The sequence below is a fragment of the Astatotilapia calliptera genome, chromosome 18 (assembly GCF_964374335.1).
Source record: "Astatotilapia calliptera chromosome 18, fAstCal68.1, whole genome shotgun sequence".
In the NCBI taxonomy this organism is placed as follows: domain Eukaryota; kingdom Metazoa; phylum Chordata; class Actinopteri; order Cichliformes; family Cichlidae; genus Astatotilapia; species Astatotilapia calliptera.
The window spans coordinates 32708297-32733149 of NC_137439.1; the positions used below are offsets into that span (position 1 = coordinate 32708297).

At 41.5% G+C, this 24853-nt stretch overlaps 1 protein-coding gene across 1 annotated transcript in view; it reads right to left on the reverse strand.

Moving 5' to 3' along the window:
* brinp2 (bone morphogenetic protein/retinoic acid inducible neural-specific 2) overlaps nt 1-24853 on the reverse strand; it is a 298504-nt gene that overhangs the window by 21978 nt on the left and 251673 nt on the right. The window lies entirely within an intron of this gene.

Sequence of the window (24853 nt, forward strand, 5' to 3'; positions counted from 1 at the left end):
TATGCCACTTTGTTCAAACTAGTATTTTTGTGCCCATGGAACACAAAAGCTCGAGACAAAATTTTAAGCCCCTGCCATATTCCAATCTGTGTCATCTGACATATGAGAAGTTGTTCTTTAACTGTATTTTCAGGAGAAAGTGCTTTTGATCATCTGCTCTTTTTTAGTTTCTTTGCAATAAGCACCACTACCACATTGCCTCGTTGGTCTTACGGTATCTGATTTAAAACTCTTTAACAATAGGCTAAGTATCTTTGAGAAGGGAGTTCTGTGACAAATGACACACACAATGATTTTCTTTTTTCTGTGGCTACTCGTCCCACCTTGTTCACCAAGTATGTGATCCTTTAACCTCCTCACTAATTTCATCATTGCTATCGTTTAGAGCCTTCTATGATTGTGAGTTTATCTTTGCTTTTAGTCCCCAGTGCCTCATGATGTCAGGCAGCCAGTTGTCCTGTTACTGTTTGGTTTTGTATTTTGCCCTTTGTTTTTTTTTTGTCCCCATTTTTACCTGCATTAAAGATGTGATTTTGAGTTCATCTCCATTTTGCCAAGTCCTGCATTCTGGGGTCCTCACTGTATTTCCCATACATCATAACATTATTGATAAATATGAATAATCTGTGACACAAAAACTTCAACTCTCAAACATCAAGAGCGAGTTGCTTCAGGCACACTTGTGAACTATGCATTTCAAATTTTTCATGCGTGACAAACCAAACCCACTCACGCAAACTCACTTAATGAAATAGGAGTGTTACCCAAGCTTGATTTACACATTTAAGCAACATTCTGCACAGTGCAGCATACTGTCACTACACTACATTTTAACATATACAGTGGCTCAGCACTGGAGCCCCCCAGGGGTGTATTCTGAGCCCCCTGCTGTACTCTTTGTACACATATGACTGTGTGGCCACTACCAGCTCCACCACCATCATCAAGTTTGCTGACGACACCGTCGTGGTGGGCCTGATCTCTGATAACAACGAGACGGCCTACCTGAAGGAGATTAGGAAACTGGAGAACTGGTGCCAGAGGAACAACCTCCTTCTAAACGTCAGTAAGACAAAGGAGCTGATAGTGGACTTCAGCACTAAGCAGGAGAGGAACTACCAGACCCCTGTCATCAACGAGTGCCCAGTGGAGAGAGTGGACAGCTTCAAATACCTCGGAGTTCACATCACGCAGGACCTGTCATGGTCCTGTCACATCAACACCGTGGTGAAAAAGGCCCGTCAGCGTCTCTACCACCTCAGACGCTTGAGAGACTTCCAACTGCCCTCCAAGGTGCTCAGGAACTTTTACTCCTGCACCATAGAGAGCATCCTGGCGGGAAACATCTTAACCTGGTTCGGAAACAGCACCATGCAGGACAGACGAGCTCTACAGAGGGTTGTGCGATCAGCTGAGCGCACCATCCGCTCCGAGCTCCCTGACCTGCACTCAGTCTACAGCAGGCGGTGCTGGACCAAGGCCAGGAAGATCATGAGTGTTGGAATATTTCTAACATTTTGAGTTATTTTCCAGTGTTAGAAAATCAGCACTGCTCAGTGTTAGTCTTTGTTAATCTTCAAAACTGACTAGGTTTCTTTTAAACATATAACACTGTCAAAAGTGTTAATTTAACACTCAACAGTGTTGTATTTAACACTCAGAGGTGTGGACCCATATAGACACTCTCTAGTGTTAATTTAACACTGGAGATTTTGCTGTGTACAAATACAGCTGCTCTGTGACGGCCTCAGAGGTTGTCTGAGAGAATATTGGGAGCAACAACACCATGAAGTCCAAAGAACACACCAGACAGGTCAGGGATAAAGTTATTGAGACATTTAAAGCAGGCTTAGGCTACAAAAAGATTTCCCAAGCCTTGAACATCCCACGGAGCACTGTTCAAGCCATCATTCAGAAATGGAAGGAGTATGGCACAACTGTAAACCTACCAAGACAACCACCTAAACTCACAGGCCGAACAAGGAGCTGATCAGAAATGCAGCCAAGAGGCCCATGGTGACTCTGGACGAGCTGCAGAGATCTACAGCTCAGGTGGGGGAATCTGTCCATAGGACAACTATTAGTCGTGCACTGCACAAAGTTGGCCTTTATGGAAGAGTGGCAAGAAGAAAGCCATTGTTAACAGAAAACCATAAGAAGTCCCGTTTGCAGTTTGCCACAAGCCATGTGGGGGACACAGCAAACATGTGGACGAAGGTGCTCTGGTCAGATGAGACCAAAATAGAACTTTTTGGCCAAAATGCAAAACGCTATGTGTGGCAGAAAACTAACACTGCACATCACTCTGAACACACCATCCCCACTGTCAAATATGGTGGTGGCAGCATCATGCTCTGGGGCTGCTTCTCTTCAGCAGGGACAGGGAAGCTGGTCAGAGTTGATGGGACGATGGATGGAGCCAAATACAGGGCAACCTTGGAAGAAAACCTCTTGGAGTCTGCAAAAGACTTGAGACCGGGGCGGAGGGTCACCTTCCAGCAGGACAACGACCCTAAACACAAAGCCAGGGCAACAATGGAACGGTTTAAAACAAAACATATCCATGTGTTAGAACGGCCCAGTCAAAGTCCAGATCTAAATCCAATCCAGAATCTGTGGCAAGATCTGAAACTGCTGTTCACAAACGCTGTCCATCTAATCTGACTGAGCTGGAGCTGTTTAGCAAAGAAGAATGAGCAAAGATTTCAGTCTCTAGATGTGCAAAGCTGGTAGAGACAGACCCTAAAAGACTGGCAGCTGTAACTGCAGCAAAAGGTGGTTCTACAAAGTATTGACTCAGGGGGCTGAATAATTACCCACACCCCACTTTGCAGTTATTTATTTGTAAAAAATGTTTGGAATCATGTATGATTTTGGTTCCACTTCTCACGTGTGCACCACTTTGTGTTGGTCTTTCACGTGGAATTCCAATAAAAGTGATTCATGTTTGTGGCTGTAATGTGACAAAATGTGGGAAAGTTCAAGGGGGCCGAATACTTTTGCAAGCCAGTGTATGTAGCTAATTGGTCATTTGTTTCTTTGGATCCCCCTGTTAGTATTTTCATCCTTCAAGGCAGATCTAACTGGAAAAGATGATTTCACCTTTTACTTATGTCCACCTCTGAGATGCAGTATTATCTCTACTCCTTTGGTCTGTCAGTCCCTGAGCCAACCTGTCTCACAGCTGCCTAACTCTTCTGCCTTAAAATACAAGTGTTAGCGTTACAGTTGTCTGTTACTCATCTCCACTTAAATGAACCTGGCAGCCCGAGTGGCTGTGTACTCAAATAAATAAATAAATAAATAAATAAATAAATAAATATATATATATATATATATATATATATATATATATATATATACGCTTATTTCTCACATACTATATCAAGCATATAATATTTTTGCAAGCCACTGTATAGATACAAACACTGAAAGATTCATTTCTGTTCAAAAGTAGGATTTGCAAGTTCATTTAAGCAAGGTGACTGATCATAAACATTCAATAACATCACATAGCTTTCCAGTCATACCAGACAATGGCAAGATTTATTTCTATATTTCTTTATTGCCCACGAGTAAGCATGTCCTCTATAAAATAAAATATAATGTTGATTTTATTTCAGAAACTACATATTGGAGATTTAAAGTCATCATTCTCGATTATGTTTCTGTGGTTTGCTGGCTTGTATCTGTAGAAACTTGTAGATGATGGTAAACTGGAAAAAATGACAAGTTTAACAAAACTTTGAATGGTCAAAATTTCAAAATACATTTACATGGATTGTTTCTAAGCTTGAGCTGTAATGCAAATGAGAAGTCTGCATCTTAAGTAACATTCCTGAGCTATAATTTAGGAAAATGTGCTTGGCTCAACTGTCCCTTATGCTATTGTGAATAAAATTTTAGAAACAGATGGGGACCCTACTCAAACAGCACCTACTTTGTTGTACTAGATGCAGCTGCTACCCAAGCCAATATGTGATGAGAAATCCTGTGTGTACTGTACGTATGGGTGTCTCTGTGTGCGCGTGTGTGTGTATCTGTGTGAATCTCAAACACTGAAAAAATGGGAACACTTGGAGAAAATTACAGTGAGAATAACATCGGTGCAGAAGACACAGTTCGTACCCTCTGCAGGGTTTGCCAAGCACGTTCCAGTGCTGAGCTCACTTTAGTTCCATTATGAACCAGTGGGCAAATATTATGCCAGTATGAAGCCTCTGGGAAACTTGAACCTATTATTTCTTTTTTCCCCCCCGCAAAGCCAGCTAAGTGAGACCTTCTTGGATTGTTCTGGGTCTGCTGGAGAATCATATTCCCATGTGCGGCTGTTGGCAACAAGACAGCACAGAAATCTCCAGCCAAGCTGACCTGAGCTGAGCCCAACTGACGAGACTCAAGCCTATTACAGTGTTCAGTGATCCCAGATGACATGATGGTCTGTCTCTCTCCTTGTGTGTGTCTGCCTCATTCTCTTGGTGTGATCTTCCTCTTCTGGACTAGTGAGTCAAGACTGTCTTATTCTTGCGTTTGAGTTTTCTGTCTGATTTTTTAATCTTCTCTTACTCCCAGGTTCCTCGTCCTTTTTTTGTATCTTTCTCTTTCTATGCTGACATGAAGATGAACTAGTCAAAAACGTTCTTGTTGCTCTGGCTTGTGGCTGCTTTCTTCAGCTGGTCTTTATTTATAGTGTCTTTCAAATTCATACAGATTCATCTAATCACTCTGATCGGCCCTTGAGTGACTGGGTGAAAGACTGCTGACCAGTAAGGAAGACGGAGTCAAGAAACTTTGGTCTAATTTGCAGGTATATTTTTTTATATTCTGGATTCTTGTTAATGCAGGCGTTCATTTCACAGGACGAATTTGTGGGATTTAATTTTTCACACCAACCTCGATTTTTTTTCATAGCCGAAAAAAACAGATCTGACCAATGAGACCACTGAGGTTGGTAGCAAATGCAATGTAGCTATAAAACACCCAGTAGTACTCAATATACAATTATATAGAAATAGTAAAATAATACAATGTTTTTCTCAGACAAACAGCTAGATGCTGCTAGATGCGGGTCAGTCGGATCTCTGAAATTGTTTCTCCATCCTCAGATGTGGTCCCAGCTTTGCCAACAAGAGCTGAAACTGCCCCACTGACATCCTGAAATATGTATGAAAATATATACGACTGTTAGCCTGAGTTACTGCTGTGCGATAGATTCAAATATGGCTGCCAAAATGGCACATTAATGATGGCTTGCCCTCATTAGAGTGCCCATGTGAATTCTGTTTCAAAGTTCTTTTTCCTTTCAAGTTTGAATCAATGATTTCCTATACCTCAGCCCACTTTGTTCCCTCTGTCCTGCATTTTTTCCCTCTCCTTCTTTTTGTCTTCAGTCAGTTCTTAAGTCACACGCAGTGCCGCATATACATTCATCTTTATTATTCACCCACCCAACCACCTCTCCCTTATTTCTTTATTTTTTTTTTCTATTTTCAAACCCTTTGTCTTCCTCTCAATTTGCTTTCAACACTATCCTGGTCTCTCTCTCTCCACGGCCTCTCCGTGGTAATCATTAGCGCTGCCATCATGCTGAAGGAATTTGTCAGTCTGTTTTCCTCCCTTTTCTTGACATTTATGACTCCATGTACCAAATTTATGGATAATTTGGCTCACTCAAAATCTATCAGATAAAGGGGCCGGCGGGAGGGGGGTTATTTTCCATAATGGGTGACCGTGCTGCCCCAAAAATCTCAATCTCTGGGCTGAGTTAGTGATTCATGCCACCATTGAGCAGAGCCGACAGCTAAGTGACTTGCTGGCTGAGGACTGTTCATCCACCTCACTACAAGCACAGGATGTGTTGAAAAGAGAGAGCCTCAACAGTTCTTAACAAAGCAGTCTAGAATTCAACCAAACAAAGTGTTCACTGGTTCTTGCACTTTATATTTTTATTCATGGACAATGATTTATATAACTTGATCTGATTCTTTTTTTTCAATTCTTGCGTGTTTGCTGGCATTTCAGCAAATAAACAAGACATCACAATAGTGGCTAAAAGCATTCCTAGGTAAACATCAGTGTGTCAGCATTGTTGCTTTGAATGGGTTAGTCTTCAGCTCACTAAACAGCTAGCATGACTATGTATTCTAACATAAAATACTGTCAGTGTGAATTTGACCTGGAGTGCCGCACTGGGCTTTGATCTAGTCCAATAATGTAATTGGTTGTGCTCTTTGTCTTATTGTTTTACCCCATGCAATATTCAGGAAGGACATTCAGCTGGTGGACTTCATTTTGGAACATTTCCTTAAGCTAATAGGACAAGCATCATTCAACACTTATTTAATTCTAAAAATAAATATTCAAAATATACAAGCATCCTTTTAATATGGATAAAAAGGTTTAGATAACTATACATAAAGACCGATGTCATCTTTGCAAGTTCATACTGGTTGATTCGGCGATGCTCTGTATAATTAATACATCTCATTTAGTAATCCTTGCACAAACTCATTGTTGAATTTTATCTGTCATAGCTGGAATTTGAATTGATGGGTTTACAACTGCCAGTCACATATAGGAACGAACACTGGTTTGTCTTTTTTCCTGTGCCATGCCCCTGTCAGTCACATCTTAGTGAAAAGGCTCTCATTAAATCCCACCCGATTTCTTGCAACAACAACTTCAATAATCATCCGTCTTCCTCTGTGCTTTTAATTCAATTGCAAACATGACAGACAATAAGGTTGGAGTTGGGATGTCTTCAGGCGGATGTGGCAGTGCCTTCTCTCTCTCGCTGTCTTTCACTCTGCAGCGATGCAGGCTGGGAGAGACGGAGTGGAAAACAGAAGGTCCAGAGCTGTCAAGAAAGCTGCTATCTCCATCACTTCAAAGTGTCTGTAACACATTAAAGGCGCCATCCATCATATATTGCTGACACTGCTGCTCACATAATAGTTAGCAGCAAGTATTTTATGTTCTTCAGTCTCTATAGAACCTCTATATTAAAAACTAGATGGAATAGTTTTTGAAACAAGTTCGGTCACTGCTCAGTAGATTGATTGATCTCTTGGAACAATGCCTCAACACTTTTACTTAACCAGAACATATATTCTCAAAGTGAATGTGAGTTCTGATCATAAATACACTCTACAGTAACGGAAAAAATAGCAACAAAATTCTTTTGCTCCTAACATTTAGCTTTAACTTCTAGAACACCCCCAAAAGAAAGTTTTCAGGGTGGATAAATCAGATTTTTAGTATCACATCAAGCCATTGTGATATGGCCTATTGTTTTTAGATTCATTTTGTAGCCTCAGTGTAACTACGTCGTTTTATTAGGGCCAGAAATTACCATATCTGGAAAAGAGGATTAAGTGTCTCTGCTTTCCCCTCACTCCCAACTGGTCATGACAGATGGCTAACACTCTCTGGGCCTCGTTCTGCCATAGTTCTTCCTTCCCAAGCCAAGGTATCGCTCAGAAGCTTTGTCTGATTAATGGAGTTCTCTGTCTACCATTGTAGGCTCCTCAACTTTTTTTTTAAGCATTTTCTAAGGACAGCGCGAAAACAGTGAAGAAAGAAAAAAAGCCACCTCTTTCCTATCAGTGGAAAAATGTACCATGTCAACCAATTTTTAAAAAAGTCAACACGTGGGATTTGGTTGTTTAGGAAGAGGGGAAAGTTTTGGGTAGTGGTTAGACTTGTAGTCAAGACCGCCTAAACCAAGACCAAGACAATACCAAGACCAGAGGGTATCGAGACCAAGACCAAGACAGACCGAGTCAAGACCAAGACAAAGTCGAGACGTGACCGAGACAAAAAAGTCTTTAAACTGCAGCCAGACGCTGCTTTGTGTCAGGCATATTTATGTGTTTTTGCGATGCACTCGCAAACGCACGCTCCACTTGACTGTCGCGTCTCTCACTCTCTGTTTTTCACAGAATGATATTATCCTCGCATGTGATTGGCCACAATATGGAGGGATTGGAGCATAGCTGAGCCACTGTGTGAGAGCTGAGCAGCAAAAGGAAATTAAGTGAGGAGCCGGCTCTCGCTCAATGGGAGTCGACTCTTCTGATTTACTACAAAGCACTCTCTAAGCACGGCTCTTAGAGCTGATGCTTTTGCGCATGACACATTATCGAATGTTACGTTGTGTGTCATGGATACTATTGACTCCAAATCTCCCGACCACTATGTCAATCTGAGACAGCAAGACCGAGACAGCGAGACCAAGACAAGACCGAGGGATCCAAGACCAAGACAAGACCAAAGTCCGTCGATACCAAGACAAGACCAAGACCACTTTCATGTGGTCTGACACCTCCTGTTGGCCTGCAGGTTTAACCCTGTGCTGTTCTCCTCCATGTTTTGGTGGAGCAACGTTTTTCAGCGGCACACATCATTTGTGACTGGATTGTTTTCTCATTTTAGTTTTATTTTTAAATGGTTGTACAAAATAAAATAAAAAACGGCAGGTGTATTGGCTACATTTTTAGATAAATAGTTGTATATGTTTACAAAATGTGTGCATAAGTTTTCAAAATGTACAATTTATATTTGCATTTCAAGCTACAAAAATAATTTACTCAACATGTCTGGGTTTTTTTTTTACAGTAAAAAAAGAAATACTACTAGTATTTTAAGTTTTTTGTGTGATTTCAGATCAGTAATATTAATACAGTATGTCAATGAAAAAACTACTAAATTCAGACACGTGAGGTTGAGCTGAAAAGAATGATACCAAGCAAGGCAGGAAAAAAATAAAATGAAACAATTTGAAGGTGAAATACAAACGTAAACTCAAAAGGAGTCAAAAATGACCAGTTATATTTTGGACCTCAGAGGGTTAATCCAACAAATCATGAAAAATTAGGTTTCAATTTTTGTTCATGACAGTGCAGATTTCTGACATTTTGTGTAATTTAAGTATGTAACAATCTGATTATTTTCTAACAAAAAACAGTGTGAAACTTAAGTTAGACTTGTGTTTGTAAATGAACCGCCCCATGTTGTGTAGCTTTCTGGATTTTATACTTATTGGGCTACATATTTATTTATTATACAGACTATTCAGTACATAAAATCAAAACTAACGTTTTATGTAACTAAAGTGTTTAATTATGTGGGCTGCAGACAATATTCAAGTTGTAGACTATATTTATATAGTCTACAACTATATAATGGGGCGATCGTGGCTCAAGAGTTGGCAGTTCGCCTTGTAATCGGAAGGTTGCCGGTTCGAGCCCCGGCTTGGACAGTCTCGGTCGTTGTGTCCTTGGGCAAGACACTTCACCCGTTGCCTACTGGTAGTGATCAGAGGGCCCGGTGGCGCCAGTGTTCGGCAGCCTCGCCTCTGTCAGTGCACCCCAGGGTGGCTGTGGCTACAATGTAGCTTGCCATCACCAGTGTGTGAATGGGTGGATGACTGAATATGTAAAGTCCTTAGGGACTAGTAAAGCGCTATATAAATACAGGCCATTTATATGAAAAATGTGTATACTTACTGCATTTAAATCATTTTAACCACATGTAACCATCTGCATATGTGTTTTGATTTTGCCACCCCATTTGATTTCTTTGCCACCCTCTTGCCACCCTAAGAAAATTTCTCTAGATCCGCCCCTGTAGAGGAACTGGATTTTTTTGCAATTTCCATGTTGGCTTGATTTTTGGCCCTTGAGGTTGCCACTTCTAAAAAGATAATACCTCATTTAACTTCTCATAATCTGATACCTTTCCAATACATAGCAATAAAAAGAATTTACTCTTGCACATTTGTATCTATAAATGCTGTCAAAAGGGATCAGGTAGAGAGAAACAGAGCAGAAAATTGGTCTTAGAGAGTGATTCATTATGATACACTCTAATTACATTTGCTTCTTAATAAAGTAGGCCTTTTGTTTTCAGATTAGCTCGTAATCCCCCAAAGGCTTGCAATTTTTCCAGACACATCTTCCATAATTAGTTGAAAATCCTTCAAGAGGATAAGAGCACTCTCTGTACTTTACTTAAGCTGAAGTCATAAATTCATAACCAACTATACATGGAACTATTAATATTGACACAATCATTAAAGTTGCATTTATCTCAAATAAAAGGGAAGGATTTGCAAGTCTTGCAAAACTTAGTAGAGCTGTGTTTTATCACAGTAAATACAAACAGAAACACAGAGGTTTTGCTTTGAGAACATTTTCAGTTAGTGCAAAGTTGTGACTAACCGTTTAGAGATAAACCTCCTTTCTCTTTTGCTTGAAGTTAATTTATATTTTCAGTGAGGAAACTTTTCTTCTTCATCAGCGTTACTGACCTGACCAAGATTTTTTTCACCATAGATCAAGCACCGACCTGAATTTCTGCATCACATTTTTAGAGCACCGTGCTCCAAATGGAAAACATGGTCAGTACTATAACACAGAGATAGAGGGAAAGTCAACCTTTCACAGCGCAGCATCCAGTTAATATGCAGAAATGCATTGATCCTTGTAACCATTTTCAATGTTTTAATTAAAAATAGATTTTTTAAATTTCAGTAAATTTGGTGTATGCTTTTTAAACTAAGCTTGGGGAGGATGTCAAGTTCTTTCCAGTCAAATAAAGACACGAATCATTGGAGGGTTTTTTCTTCCTGTTTTTTTTAAGTCAGCTGTAGTGAAGTTATTCAATTCATGAATGAATACAACAGTCAATTAGACTATTGCAACATGATGTTTCTTTTTTATTTAATTTTGTTTTTTAGGTCAACTCCAAAACAATGCTAACATTAACACACCCTAAAGCAGATAGATTGATAGACAGTCAGGCTTTCCCACATGAGAAACCGAAGCTTTGTTCCCCAAAAAGCCACAAAACACACTTTTCCACTTGCACAATGTCAGCCGAATGAAACTGAAGCTTGTCCCAGTAGAGGCAGCCATGCTATAACACACACACAAATCCAAACATATCTGACAGTTTTACACTTAACATCTCAAACACATCACCTCATGGTCCTTCTCATTTCTATCGTCTGAATGAAAAATGGGAATCATTTCTGTTTGGGAAACCAATATGTGCACAGGCACAACACATCTGGGAAGTAAAGCCATCAGCATGTGTGCTTATTGGACTCTTGTGGGTGATCAAAATGTGGAAAAAAAAAAGCTTGAGCATCGCACCTTGAGCCTCTAAGTCATAAAGAAGATCTATCACAGCTAGAAGAACCATTTTCCTTCATGTTCAAGGTTGGTGAGGAAGCATCCAAATCACTTCTGTCCTGATCTATGACACTCACACATCATAGACAGAAGGAGTGAACGCCAGCGAGAATGACACCAGTCATGGCAAATACACTTCCAAGCTGATTATGCCTGGAGGAATGACTGATTACTATCTAGGTATGGGTACAAATGTGACTTTCTCATGTTTCTCATGTAAAGTAGTGACCAAAAGTCCAATTCACATATACAAGAAATATGTGGTATTGTTGTTTGAGTCCTTCAGAAATGTCATTAGGCATATAATAATGCTGAGTCATTGAAGCTTGATAGGAGAAAACTATAGACAGTGTACTGTTTATAAATAGCATCAATCTATCCAGACCGTGAAGCTTATTTTACAATCTTAAATCAATTACAGCTATCTATCAAATAGATTATATTCGGGGTGTGCATCTGTCTAGCTGTCAGACCCTTAACTGCAGTATGTGAAAATCTGCATGCTGGGGTTGTTCTGAACTGACTACTGAATAAATATATCATCTACCTGCACTAAACAGCCAAATGCAACACACTATATGTGTGCTAACTGGTACATGCTAATGACTTGGTGCTTATTCAGTTGTGGAGGTAAGCATCAACGAACCAGAGCTCTCAGTTCTCACTCCCTCTTTATTCCTCTCCAACATCAACTGCACATATCTCGCCACAAAACACAGGAACACACTTCCTTAACACTGGGTGTGAGTGGAGCCCTCTAGTGGTCCACCACACATCCCCCCCCGAACACCCAGCAGAACTAGTCCAGGACCCAGGAAGCAAACGGCCAGAAATGGCAACCCAGCCCGGGAGCGAGGCTGGCACTGGCGATCAGAAAAAGCTGGTGGCAGGTGGGCGGCCGCGGCGAGGGGCCTGGGCCGGGACCACCTGATCCACTTGCATAGCATGTGCAGGCTTAAGTCTGTCAACAGAGACAACCCTTGCCGACCGCCAAAGTCCAAAATGAAATGTTTGTTGCCTGGTTTAACAGTAGCATCCCCAGGCTTCTACCTTTCTACCTATAAAACCCGGAGAGCAGCCAAATGGCTGGTAAGCTTTTAGCTAAGCTTTAGCTTCAGCCAAGTGGAAGCTAAATTGGCTAGTCATTCATATGTATATTAGGTTGTTACCTGGGAATTCTGGAGGGAGGGGAGTGGGGGTGTGTGATTGAGGGGGTGGGGGAGCTGCTAAAAGCTGTGCACTTCCTTTTGTGTTTCATCTTGATGCATTCTCAATCATCCAGGGAAATAAATCTCCAAAAGTCACCAACTTGGAGTGTTTCAGTTTGCCATCTTAGGGAGAAATCAACACACATGGGTGTATGTCCTTTGTTGCTGAGATTTATTGATAAAAACAGTACAAAAAACCAACCATTTGTACACATATTTACAAATGGCCTGCTGAGTGGTGCATGGAGCATGTTCATTGGTTCATGGACCTCCCTGAACTAATGGCATTTATTGCAATTGTCATCTTGCGGGGGGTTAACAGGGTTCCATCTCTAAATGACTGCTGGTCAGCAAACCTGGGAAACCCACAGATAATTGGAACCCTGTATGGCCCGTCATATGGTGGATGCAGCGGAGTCCTATGGGCATCGTGCCTGACGAAAACGAAACGAGCAGAGTCCAACGAACTCGGAACAAAAGTGTCAGGCAGGCAGTGGTGCACAGGACCAGGAATGGGAAATGAGTCTTTTGGGGGGCGAAAAGGCAACAAAGAGGTATCGAAACATGGGGGAGAGCTCTCAGGTAAGAATTCCCCCGGGGACCCGGAGGGGCTGGCCGAGGACCAGTTCAGCCGGGGAAACCCCGAGGTCTTCTTTAACCGTGCTACGCAATCCCAGCAAAACCCACGGAAGACAGTCGACCCAGTCGACACCTGTTAAGGAAGCCCGGAAAGTGACCGGTGAAACCGTTCGCACATCCCGTTAGCTTGCGGGTGGTATGCTGTGGTGCGGTGGACCTTGACCCCCAGGCCGTCAGCCATAGCAGACCAAAGCTCAGAAATAAACTGGGGTCGTGCGGTCCACCACAGTCAAAAGGTGCGTGAAACCCTGTGACTGCGGCAAGGGACCAACCAGGTCCACATAAACGTGATCAAAACGCCTACCGGGGACACGGAAAGGTTCGAGGGGTGCCTGCGTGGATTTTCGAGCGTTGGCATGGGATACAAACTGCCGCCCATTCTTTCACCGTTTTGCGAAGGCCCGGCCAACCAAACCTGGCGCTGACCAGCTTGACCGAGGCCCGGATGCCGGGATGAGAGAGGGCATGCACCGAGTCAAAAACACGACGACGCCATGAAAGGGGAACCACCGGGCGGGGGCGGCCGGTGGAAACGTTGCAAAGAAGGTGCGAATCGCCGTCCCACACCGGGGTGTCCTCCAGCACGAGGCCCTTTTTCGTTGACTGAAGGGCAAGGACGTCCAGGTCAGCACGTTGCTCGGCGGCCATGGCAGCGTAGTCGACGCCGACATTGCATTCAGGATCCCGGACCGTACGACCTGAGACCTGAAACCCAATGTTCCAACACCCCACCCACTGCCACGTTGGACGCGTCGGTGGTCAACGCAATCTCCGCCGACGGAAGCGGGTGGGCCAGCAAGGCGGCGTCAGCCAGCGCAGACTTGGCTGCGGAAAACGCATGGATGCGTTCTGGCAGCCAGTCAATAGGCTCTTAGGCTGTTTTACCTTTAAGGCAGCATAAGAGCAGCCGTTCTGTATTGCCAGCAGTCGCGGCTGCTACGGCACGCTGACGGGTCCGTTTCCCTGGGCCGTGAAAGCACAAGGCGGCAGGCAGCGACGCGCTCTGTTGCCAAAACGCTGATGGTAGAAACAGATGCTCTTTCTGCGGTGCTGCTCTTTCTTGCCGTCAGCAAGGGGGCGGATGCTCCGGGGGAGGCAGGTGGAGGCGTGGAAGGTGCTGCCGGCAAGTCCGTAGCCAGTGAACGTCGAAAGTGCGGCTAGCCAGAAGAATGCGATCCGCTTCTTCAGCCAGGGAGCGATAAGCCTTCGCAGGCAGAAGCTGGGAGTTTGCGAGCACAGCTCTCACGGCGGCCGGTAGTTGGCGGAGGAAGAGGAATCCCCTGTCATCCAGCCGGAGCAACGATAGCATGTTCTCCATGACCTCGAGTGCGGTACCGCCACCCAAGCCTGACAGGTTGAGGAGCTTTTCGGCTCATTCAGCGTCGGAGAGGGCATAGCACCGAAGAAGCAGCTCTTTAAGGGCGGCGTATCCTTCCACTGACTGCTGCGGTACACCTGCACCAGGGCAAACCTCTGCCGGCGCCACATTGCAGTTTTTCAGTTGCCCCTAGCTGAAACAAGCACACGAGGAGGCCATGGAGCCTTTAACATGGCGCTTTGAAGATGAACTACCTCCCTGACTCTTGCCTGTCATGGTTCTGGGTCAGTTTCTACCCAGTATTTTGAGTTTATTATGTTTTGGTTTAAGTTTGCATCAGGGATTGTTTTCTTGTTCTCTTGTTGTGTTGATGATGATGATTATGATGTTTATTATTAGAGTTTCATGTTTCTGTTTGTGTTTAGGATTTGTTCTTCGGTTGCGTCTGCTTAGTATTTGTCTAGTTCCATGTGTCATTTTCTGTCTGTCTCTCTATGTCGAGTCTGCGTCTTAGTGTGATGCTTTCTTGTTCCTGTTTTATTGTGAAGGTCTGCGTCTCATGTGAGTGTGTTCAGTTTGACCTCTGTCTCGTCTTGTTGATTATTCCCAGCTGTGTCCACCACCTGTGTGTAATTCCCCTGTGTTTGTCTGTGTGTATTTAAGTCGTGTCCTCTGTCATTGTAGTTGCTGGTCCGTCTGCGTATCCACCATGTTTCATCCGTGTGTTCCCTGTCGTCATCATCATGTACCATCGTCTTCCTTCCTTTATGTTCAGGTTCGTGTTCTTTTTCATGCTCTGTAGTTTAGTGGTCCCAGTATAGTGTAGTTATCCGTTTTGCCATTTGCCTCTCTATATTTTTGTTCAATAAATCACCTTCACGACTGCCTGCGCTTGGATCCTCTTTTTCCTTTTTCACACGGCTCTTCTCACTCGCCGTGACACTGCTAAGAGATCAGAAATTGATAATGGCCCAAAGTGTGGGGCCCGCAGAGCCATTACAGGGGGGGGGGGGGGGAGCGCGGCATGAAAAGGGAAAAAAAACAACAACAACAACGCTTGGACACTGCTAGCACGGGGCGCCTACACAAACGCAAAGCAGGAGATGAAGCATCGCTGAATATGTTTCCAAACCAGCTTCATTCTAAGCCAAAGACTAGAAAACATGGTGAAGCATATCTTCCCTTTGGTTTCACCTGCACAAGTGCCAAGGTAGGTCTCCCCTGCAGAATTGGTTTTCCCTTCGTCAGGAGCAGCGCTGGGCTCTTCAATTCACGGACAAACAGTATCCCACATTCTTGATTTTTAGTTCAAACACTTGTTATAATAACTAACTACTCCTGACATTTTGGAGATGTTATCTCTTTATACAGTCAAGTTACAGTGGGATACAAATAACATCAGGCTGATCCTGCCACGATTTGTTCCCTGGTTCAAATCATGGACAAACAGTATCTCACAGTTGTTTATGTTTTTAAACCTATTTTGCACAGAGAGGCATTTTTTTTGAAAAATGTATTGATAGCAATGTTGAATATTATTACACAGGAAAAATAATTACACCGTGATGCCTCTGCTTTTCTAAATAGAGGGACAGTAACTGCGTGTTTATATGTAAGTGTGTAAAACCTGAAGATAGAGACAAAATACTGTTTACCTGCCATTCTGCAATTCCTCTCATGTAAACAATAACGTGGCGCACAGCATGACGTGGAAAAAGGCACATACCTTTAACATTGCATGACAAACTCTGTATTCCTCGTCCACACGTAAACGCAAAAAATGAGTTTTAAAAAACCTCAGTTTTCAGTGATTCGAAACGCCGTTTACGTGTGGACGAAACAGCTGCGTTTTCAAAAATACCCCTGTATTGTATACCCGTGTATTGTAGCATAAAAGAGTTAGTAGTTTATTTTCTTACTACCTGCAGATTACTTGTATTTGCTTAATTGTTTACTAAATGTTTGAGGTGTGAAATAAACCGCAATTGAGCAAAATAAGGGTGTGTGTGGTTGGAGGATGTGTTAGTGCGTGCACGCGCGAGGGGGGGCGCGAACATTTTTCTGTAAAACAAAGGGGGGCCCAGCAAAAAAAGTTTGGGAACCACTGATTTAGGGGAACATGAGATGTCAGTCGTTTATATCCAGCAAGCTATTCAAGCTATTTTTCCATCTGAGTGGAATACCTCTCAATCGTTTTATTTCTTCTCTTTTTCCACATTGATATATGGATGTCTGACAGAACATATATGCTCTTTTTAACAATGTTCACATGGTTATGCACATTTTTGAGCTGTCCAGAAAACCGTTGCCTCACACAGGTGGCTATCAAGAGCAGTCCAGAAACACCGCATTTTTCTACTGAAACGCTCCACTGAAGCAGCTGGAGGTTGCTCAAGGGCATTTTAACACTCTAAAGAAAGGGCGAACATTATTGGTGTACTTCCGCTGCCATCCACCATGATTGAGATATTGTCTGAAGATGTGACATTGCAGGGTATTATTTCCTGCAGAATGTAAGATGTCGCTGTCGGGAATAAATTGAAGGGTATTTGGACGAAGGATATAGAGAATCATTGTGAGGCAGTACTTGTATGCGTGTCAGTGTGCATCAGTGTATGTTACTGGAGGTGGAAAAAATACATTTTTCCATCTTTATTTTCTCCATTCTTATTTATATGTCACTACTATTCCTCAAAAGACCCCATGGTATTTGAGACACCTTTTATGTATACAAGGTTGACATCATTAATGCAGTCTTTATAAGAAACCACAAAGTCACTAGAAGAAGAGTAACTTTGTCAAAAGAATGATTTTCTTTTTTTACAAGAATAAAATAGGATGAATAAACACACTCATGCATAATTTCTAACTTATTAAAAAGTCATTACTTTTCCAATTGCTCAACTTAGTCAACTCAGTATGCCTCAAAGTTTTGTCAGATGACTTTCTAACAACTGAAATCTGATCACTCCTACTTTACACAATGACTGGCATGGTGTAATAAAGCTGCACTTGTTTTATTTTTTTTTATGTACACTGTGACTTAAAAAGCCTTAATTACTATTATGTCGATTCATATTTCAGTCATATGTGACTGAAATACAAAGGATCCAGCCGTACAAAGAGGTCTTTAAAGGGTCAGGAAAATAGTACACTAAAGCCAGGAGAACCACAGCAGGTGTTTGCTGAGACAGTCAATGCACACAGATTAAGCCACCAATAGAGTGACTATTTTACACCAGCAAAGATTTACTAACTTTTGTTAAATTTGAATGGGTTCAAGCTGATACTCCAGAGTTTATTCTCTCATCCAGCTCACAAAGTAATTTCACAAACTTTATTTAGTAATATCAACTGGCAATTAAGATTCTGCATTTCAGAGAGTCTAGCTGCTACATAAACCCATTCAGGGACATCTATGCAACATCATAACTGGTCTTGTGTGGGGGCCAAGTCTGACAGTTTTTTACTTTCTGAACCTGTCAATCAAACTGCTGTGACTGGCCAGCTATGAAAAGAATTGAAAGGTCTAAAGCTCTCTGTGTCTGTGACTTTTTATATGAATAATTGAAAACTATGAATGCTCTCTTGAGCCAACTGAAAAAAAGCTGACTTAAAGGAATCTGAAACAGCTTGTTTCAGACAGAGGATGAACAGGGGGCTGCACCAAGACTCGGTTTCATGCACGTAAATCATGCAAAGTAATCTAGCAGAGTCCAAATGTGGAAATATAGATAAATTGTTTTATTTTGAACTTTAAAAGGAACAAAGTGCAATATATTGTTCACAATATATTATTTGACTGATTTTATATAAACAACTTAAATTATGCTTGAACAGGAGTAGGAGAGTTTTGATGGAAAAGTACAAAACGGGTCAGAAGGAGTTGTCATGTCTTTGTAGCTCTTTGTGGAACGCATATGATCGTGTCCCAAGAGAGGAACTCCAATATGCATGAAGAAGTCAGCGGTGGCAGAGAAGTATGTGAGGGCGGTGCACTAATAAGGGCAGTGAGACATTGGTGAGGTGTGCAGTGGGAGTGAAAGAGAGGTGCGGGTGGGATTACAACAAGCATTGACTCTGCACATCTTCTTGTTTGTGATGGTGATGGACAGGCTGAGAGATAAGGTCAGGCAGGTGTCTTCTGTTTGTGACGATATTGTGATCTTTAGAGTAAGGAGCATGTGGATGAGATCCTGGACAGGTGGAGGTATAAAGAGAAGGGGGACGTAAATCAGTAGAAGGAAGACAGAACACGCGTGTGAATGAGAGGGAGACAAGTGTACCAGTGAAGCATCAAAGAGCAGAAGTAGTGAAGATAGAGTTTAAATAACTGGGGTTAACCATCCAAAACAACAGAGAGATGAAGAAAAGACTTCAAGCAGGGTGGAATGGGTGAAGGTGAAGTGTCAGGGGTGATTTGTGACAGAAAGATAGCAGCAAGAGTGAAAGGGGAGGTTTACAAGGTGGTAGTGAGACCTGCTATGATGTTTGGTTTGGAAACAGTGGCACTAACAAAAAGACAGGAACTGGGCTGTAAGTAGCAGAGTTAAAGATGTCAAGGTTTTTCTTTAGGAGTGACCAGAATGGACAAGATTAGAAATGAGTATTTCAGCAGGACACCTTAGGTTTAGCAGTTTGGAGACAGTAGTTCAGGAGGTAGCCTAGGTTATCTGCTAATGGGAAGGTTGGTGGGGTGCAATCCCTGGTTGCTCCAGTCTGCATGCCAAATATCCTTGGGCAAGGTACTAACCCCAAGTTGCTCTCTGATGCATCTGGGTTGAATGTATGTGGAAGTTAGATAGAAAGGACTTATGTAGAAAAAGCACAGCAAAACAAATGCTTGTGTGTAGAGCAGGGCGATATGGCCAAAAATATTTATCACGATATATATTTGTGATAACGATATAACTGACGATATAATTGATGCAAGACAAAATACAACTCCACAACTTTACTAGCGCAAAAAACCCATCCATTTATTTTCACTTAAACAAGCAGCTATTTTTTATGTGCATTAAAGCTATATAAACATTTAACAGTGCAAATGCAAATTCCTTGCTGAAAGTTTAACCAAAGGGCATTTCCAGTAGAAATGGGCTGCCATATCCTGAGCATAACCATGTATAATATCCACTAAAGTTAAAAAGAGATGCTTTGCAACATGAAACTGCAGTGTGTCAAATAAAAAAGTCAAATACGTATTTTTCGGACCATAAGGTGCACGGGATTATAAGGCACAAGAAATAAAGCAGTCAAATAAATTAAACTTTATTAAACTCATTCTTCTTGCTTCCTAGCTCCACTTCAATATTATTGAATATTGATTCAATAATGCTGTATTCTATCACAGCTGCTCTATTCCCATGTTGTTGCAGTATATCAATGACTAACTTCGTATTGTAGATTGATTTTCTCAGTTGTTCTCCTGACTAAAGCTTGGTCTGTTTACAGCATCCTGCCATGAGATTGCATTTGTCTCTAACCATCAGGAACCCTCACGTTAACTTTTATCGAGTGGAAAAAACTTAGCGTTCATCCTCCAACTTCACTGTTTATGTTATGCTAACATAGCTGTGTCGCTAGCGATCACGTAGCACATCATTATCTACCAGCTAGCAAAATTCAGTAACCCTACAAACGTCACTGCTGTTTAGTTTTCTGTCTTAATTTATGTTGGAAGTGATAGCAGAGCTGTACGTTTGCATTTGTTCAGAAATCTCTCAGTCAGAACATGCTATATCATGCTTAGGTAACTAGCGAAACTAGCAAGCTAACTTCCACTAACTTCATGCTAACTTCTAACTTAAATGTAATGTAAATGTAATAAATTCTGTTTTCATGGATGCCCGGATGTTAAACTTAATTGTTACACCTGGTAAAGCAGCAATGCTGATTATTTTATCAAAGATGAAATAATTTAGACAGTTTTTAAGTCAGTGATGCCGCAGTGTTCGTTTAACTTTGGGACATGAGGCAGGGGGAGTTTTGGACCCAGATTACTCCCAGATTTACGAGCAATTTAGTCCAACAAATACGGTAATAACAACTGCCCGCTTGCATGTTGTACAAAAAATGTGCTTTGGTGGGTATCTGATGGACAAACACCAAACCAGTTCCACATCAGTGAAGCTGCACCACGTTTACAAACCAATTCTGGTTCATCCATTTCACTCAACGATCCACCTTCCCCCTTCTCATTCCCCGTTGTTGCCATACTTTTTCGGCCATGTGCATATGCAAACAAAGGCACTGCGCATGCGAGTTTTACCCATATTCTATCGCGATATTTTATTTTCTTATCGTTGCGTAACATTGTACCGGTATTACCGTGAACGGTATAATATGGCCCAGCACTACTTGTGTGCTATATAAGAACCAGTCCATTTATCATTTACAAAGTTAGAGAGGCAAAGCTACGATAGTTTGGGTGTGTGCAGAGGAGGGATAGAGGATATACTATCTAATTAACTTCTTGTTAGCGATCAAACTGGTAGTTTCTCTTTGCCAGTGCTGATTGGACTGGTCAATACTCAAAACAATGAAGAAGTCCAAGTCCAATGTAAACCTCAGAAGCAGAATTTGCATTTGTGCTTTTAAACAAGCTGGGAAGGTGTTTTAGAGGCATTTCTAAATAACTGCAGAGTCCAGCATCGGTGCAGTTGTGCTGAAAGACTATTCCATAATTTGACTCTAGCGACAAAAACATAAAAGATTTACACTATTCTTGTTTGTGCTTTACAGAGTTTCATATTAAATGTTCCCCACTTTATTAAAGCCCACCTCTTTATCAGAGAACACTTTCTGTATACTGGTAACAGTTTTGGATTAAATTATTACTTCTGACAAATACAAACCATGTGTGCTTCCTGATCCCATTTCCTTGTTTTTGTTTGCTGTTTAATGTTCTTTATGACATGATTGCTTTTTCAGTCTGCTCTCACCAGCTAATGATACATAATCAATCAGGCATACGACTATGATAATCAGTTATCATGTTTATAGCAAGCATCCTTCATGGCAGAATATCAGTTCTGTTTTTGATTTGTTTCCCCAAGCGATTGTGACCAGTTCTCACTTTACTTACATTTCATTTCAGTTGCAAGCAGGTACTGTATATTGGAGAAACACACACACACACACACACACACACACACGTTTTCATATATTAGTGAGGACGTCTCATTGACATGATGCTCTCCCTAGCCACTTACCCTAACCATAATCATCAAAAATGAATGCCTAATCCTAACCTGCAGCATAACTCTGACATTAAAACCACATTTTGAGCCTCAAAAGTGCCATCAAACTCATGTAAGTTACTGTTTTGCCCCACAAGTATAGTACCATACCAATTTTCTGTCCTCGCAAAGACATCTAAACATGTACACACACACACACACACACACACACACACACACACACACACATGTAAATCTATTTTATTCAACTTGTGAGCAGAGGAGAATGCCAGTTTTATTAATAAAATGAATAAATGCAGTGTAGATGGATGATGCCAAACCTTTGCTTAACCAGTGTAAGGCGGTACTTAACATGCAGACCTAATAGATTAAAGGCAAGCCATTGTGCGGTGTGATGGCTCTGCCTAATAAGAGGGCATTAACCTTGAATACTCCCAAGGTCTCAAATAGGAAAAGGAACCCAGATGGTTCTGAGCTTCATTTGTTTGTAGACAGATGGGTTTTAACGGGGCATCCGCTCAAGCTGCAAATGATCTAGTTATGGAGGCACTATGTTTATGTTTTTTAACCTTTGGCATTACCGGAGTTCTTTTATGTGTGAATATTATGAATCAAAATGTGAAAGTTGGCTATGCATGAAGAATAAAGGCGTACATTTTGAGATCATTTCTATTCAACTAATCTACATGTTTGATTTGGCAGTCAAATTCCAACTTTAGTCTGAAAGGTTACTTGTTCACAACGTACTTAGTGTAATTTGAAATGACAGCAGCCAAACTTTTCTCCTACAGTCAACATTATAATTTCAATTTATGCAGTACTTTGGTTGATAAGAATATGATATATAAATATGATATATGATATGATATATAAATATCAATTAAATGACACATATCATGAAGTCATGAAGGAAAGACTTAGTACAGAGGTCCTCAGTACTAAGTCAAGGGGTTAATCTGTTAAATTGTGTTTTAATATGTAATAATCTTTTCATATAAAATTATGTTCTTATACACTTCTGAGTCTCTGAAAGTGGGGGACTGTGTATAAAATGGCTGTAATTCATGAACAGTTCATGAAATATTTTTGTCAACCCCCTTGAATTAAAGATAAACGTCTGCACTTCAAGCACATCTTGACTGTTTGAATTAAACGACTGTGGTGGTGTACAGGGCCAAATTACAAAAATGGCATCATTGTCCAAAAACATTTTGACTAAACTATACAACGCCATTATGCCAGATGCTGTCTGCATGTTAGACACAAGGCGTCATTTGGCAGTAGTCCTGGATGTTTCAGTTGTTGCCACACTGGCAGCCAAGAGATACAGTAGCGACCTTTAGAGACCTACCAAGCCCATTTGTGCCATATATCAGAAACAGAGCAGACTAATAATATCAGAAAAATGCAAAGAGGTTAAACACCTCATCTAGGCTAACATTTAGGTAGGAAAAGGTAGGAGAGCTGACACAACTTTATGAAATCTTCAGACAGTTAATATTATCAATATAATCACATGGTCATTAAGGCTGGGGTCGATCTGGATATAGTCAAAACTATTACATTCATGTTTTTTTTAGGTTGTATAAAAGAGCGTTTTCTTTCAGCTGCAGTTCTGACAGTGTTAAACGGTCACCATATAAAGGCCTAGAACAATGGAAACCCCCCACTGAGAATCTGTTGACTCTCAATGGTGCTTGTCTGGGAAACTTAGGGTCTCTAAAAACTAGCAACCTTCTTTCTATCCATACATGAGAGATCTTATAGAAATCAGGGCTCTAGACTAACTTTTTGACATGGGCGCCTAACTTGAAAAATTTCGGCGTACCGGCACAAAAGTTAGGCGCACTCAAATTTTTCAACCGCATCACTTAACACTGCAGTTTTACATGTGCACTTTCTTTGGGGGGGGGGGGAGTCCATACAGACAATATTCATTTCTAAATTATTAACTAACAAACTTGTGCTTAAAGTGCTTTGTCAATATTGTAGAAAATGTTAAACTTAATCATCATCTCGGCCTCCTCTGACGACCTGTTTGCTGCTGTCTGCAGCTGAAAGGCCGTGGGGAGAGGGGACACTTGGGCAGTGCATTTATTGCAGCATATAATGTGTTTCCTGGATACACTGTGCTTTTTCAGCATTCAAAGATTGATGGCACCGTGTCAGAGCACTGGCTATGAATTTCAGAAGGATCAGGCCTTAACTTAACAAAAAAGTTATCAATCGTTCTTTTCATCTTTTCTTATTACCCACAGCTACATCCACTTCTGTCGGGTGTAGGCTGCTCACTAGGGCTGGGTATCATCACTGATTTCTATAATCCATTCGATTCCGGTTCTCAAAGTCCTGATTCGATTCAATTTAGCCTCAGACAGTCAGAAATATTCTAATTCTGATCATTTATCAGTACTGATACATGTGAGACTTCATCAGAATTGTGAACATCACAGCACATGCCTTTGTGTGAAAGTAACTGAGAATAAAACACAGAAAAACATGAAGGAGATTTTCCTGGTCTGGCTTTTTATAGCAGATAACCTTAAAAATATCCTGCAATATTCTGCAATTTTGCATAATTTTAAGAAGTTTAAATTTCTCCAGTATTGAACAGCAGAAATTAGGCTTTCTTGTCGGAGGTCATTTAAGTGAAAAAAGAAAAAGACAGCGCTGTAAACAACGGTAGACTTGTGGGTAATAAGCAAATGAATAATGCAGAAAACAGATTTGAGATGGGAAACTGTTCCTGAAGTACAGAGAGAGAGAGAGAGAGAGAGAGAGCTGTGCATGAAGTGTAATTTTTATTGTGGTGGAAGCAAAACCGCAAAAGTCAGAGGGAATTCATGACGACATTGATCAAATGTAAAGCGTAGTTTGCTGCTTCTTTTACTGCTGGCTCTGCAAATTTTGGTTGGAGAGAGACAAAACCTGCAGCTCAAAATCAGCGCAAAAAAGACGTAAACAGAGCGCACCCGGCGCATCAGAATCGCTGAGCTCCGACAGCGTATCCGTGTACGGGCCGTCGGGTGAGAAAGCCGAGAAAGACAAAGCTGATTCTGATGCGTCGGGTCCGCTCTGTGTTTACATCTTTGTGTGGAATCCGTTAATGAATTGATATCGCCTTATTCAAGCTACTCACCTCTCTTTCAACTGGACCACGGCCAATCAGAGAGGTCCTGCCCCTGACTATCTCTGATTGGTTTAGTCCATGATAGGGGCATAATGTGTGTCTGTTGTTGACCACACGGAGAGTTGCAGAGATTTTTTTTTTTGTTACCCGAACAGTTGGTC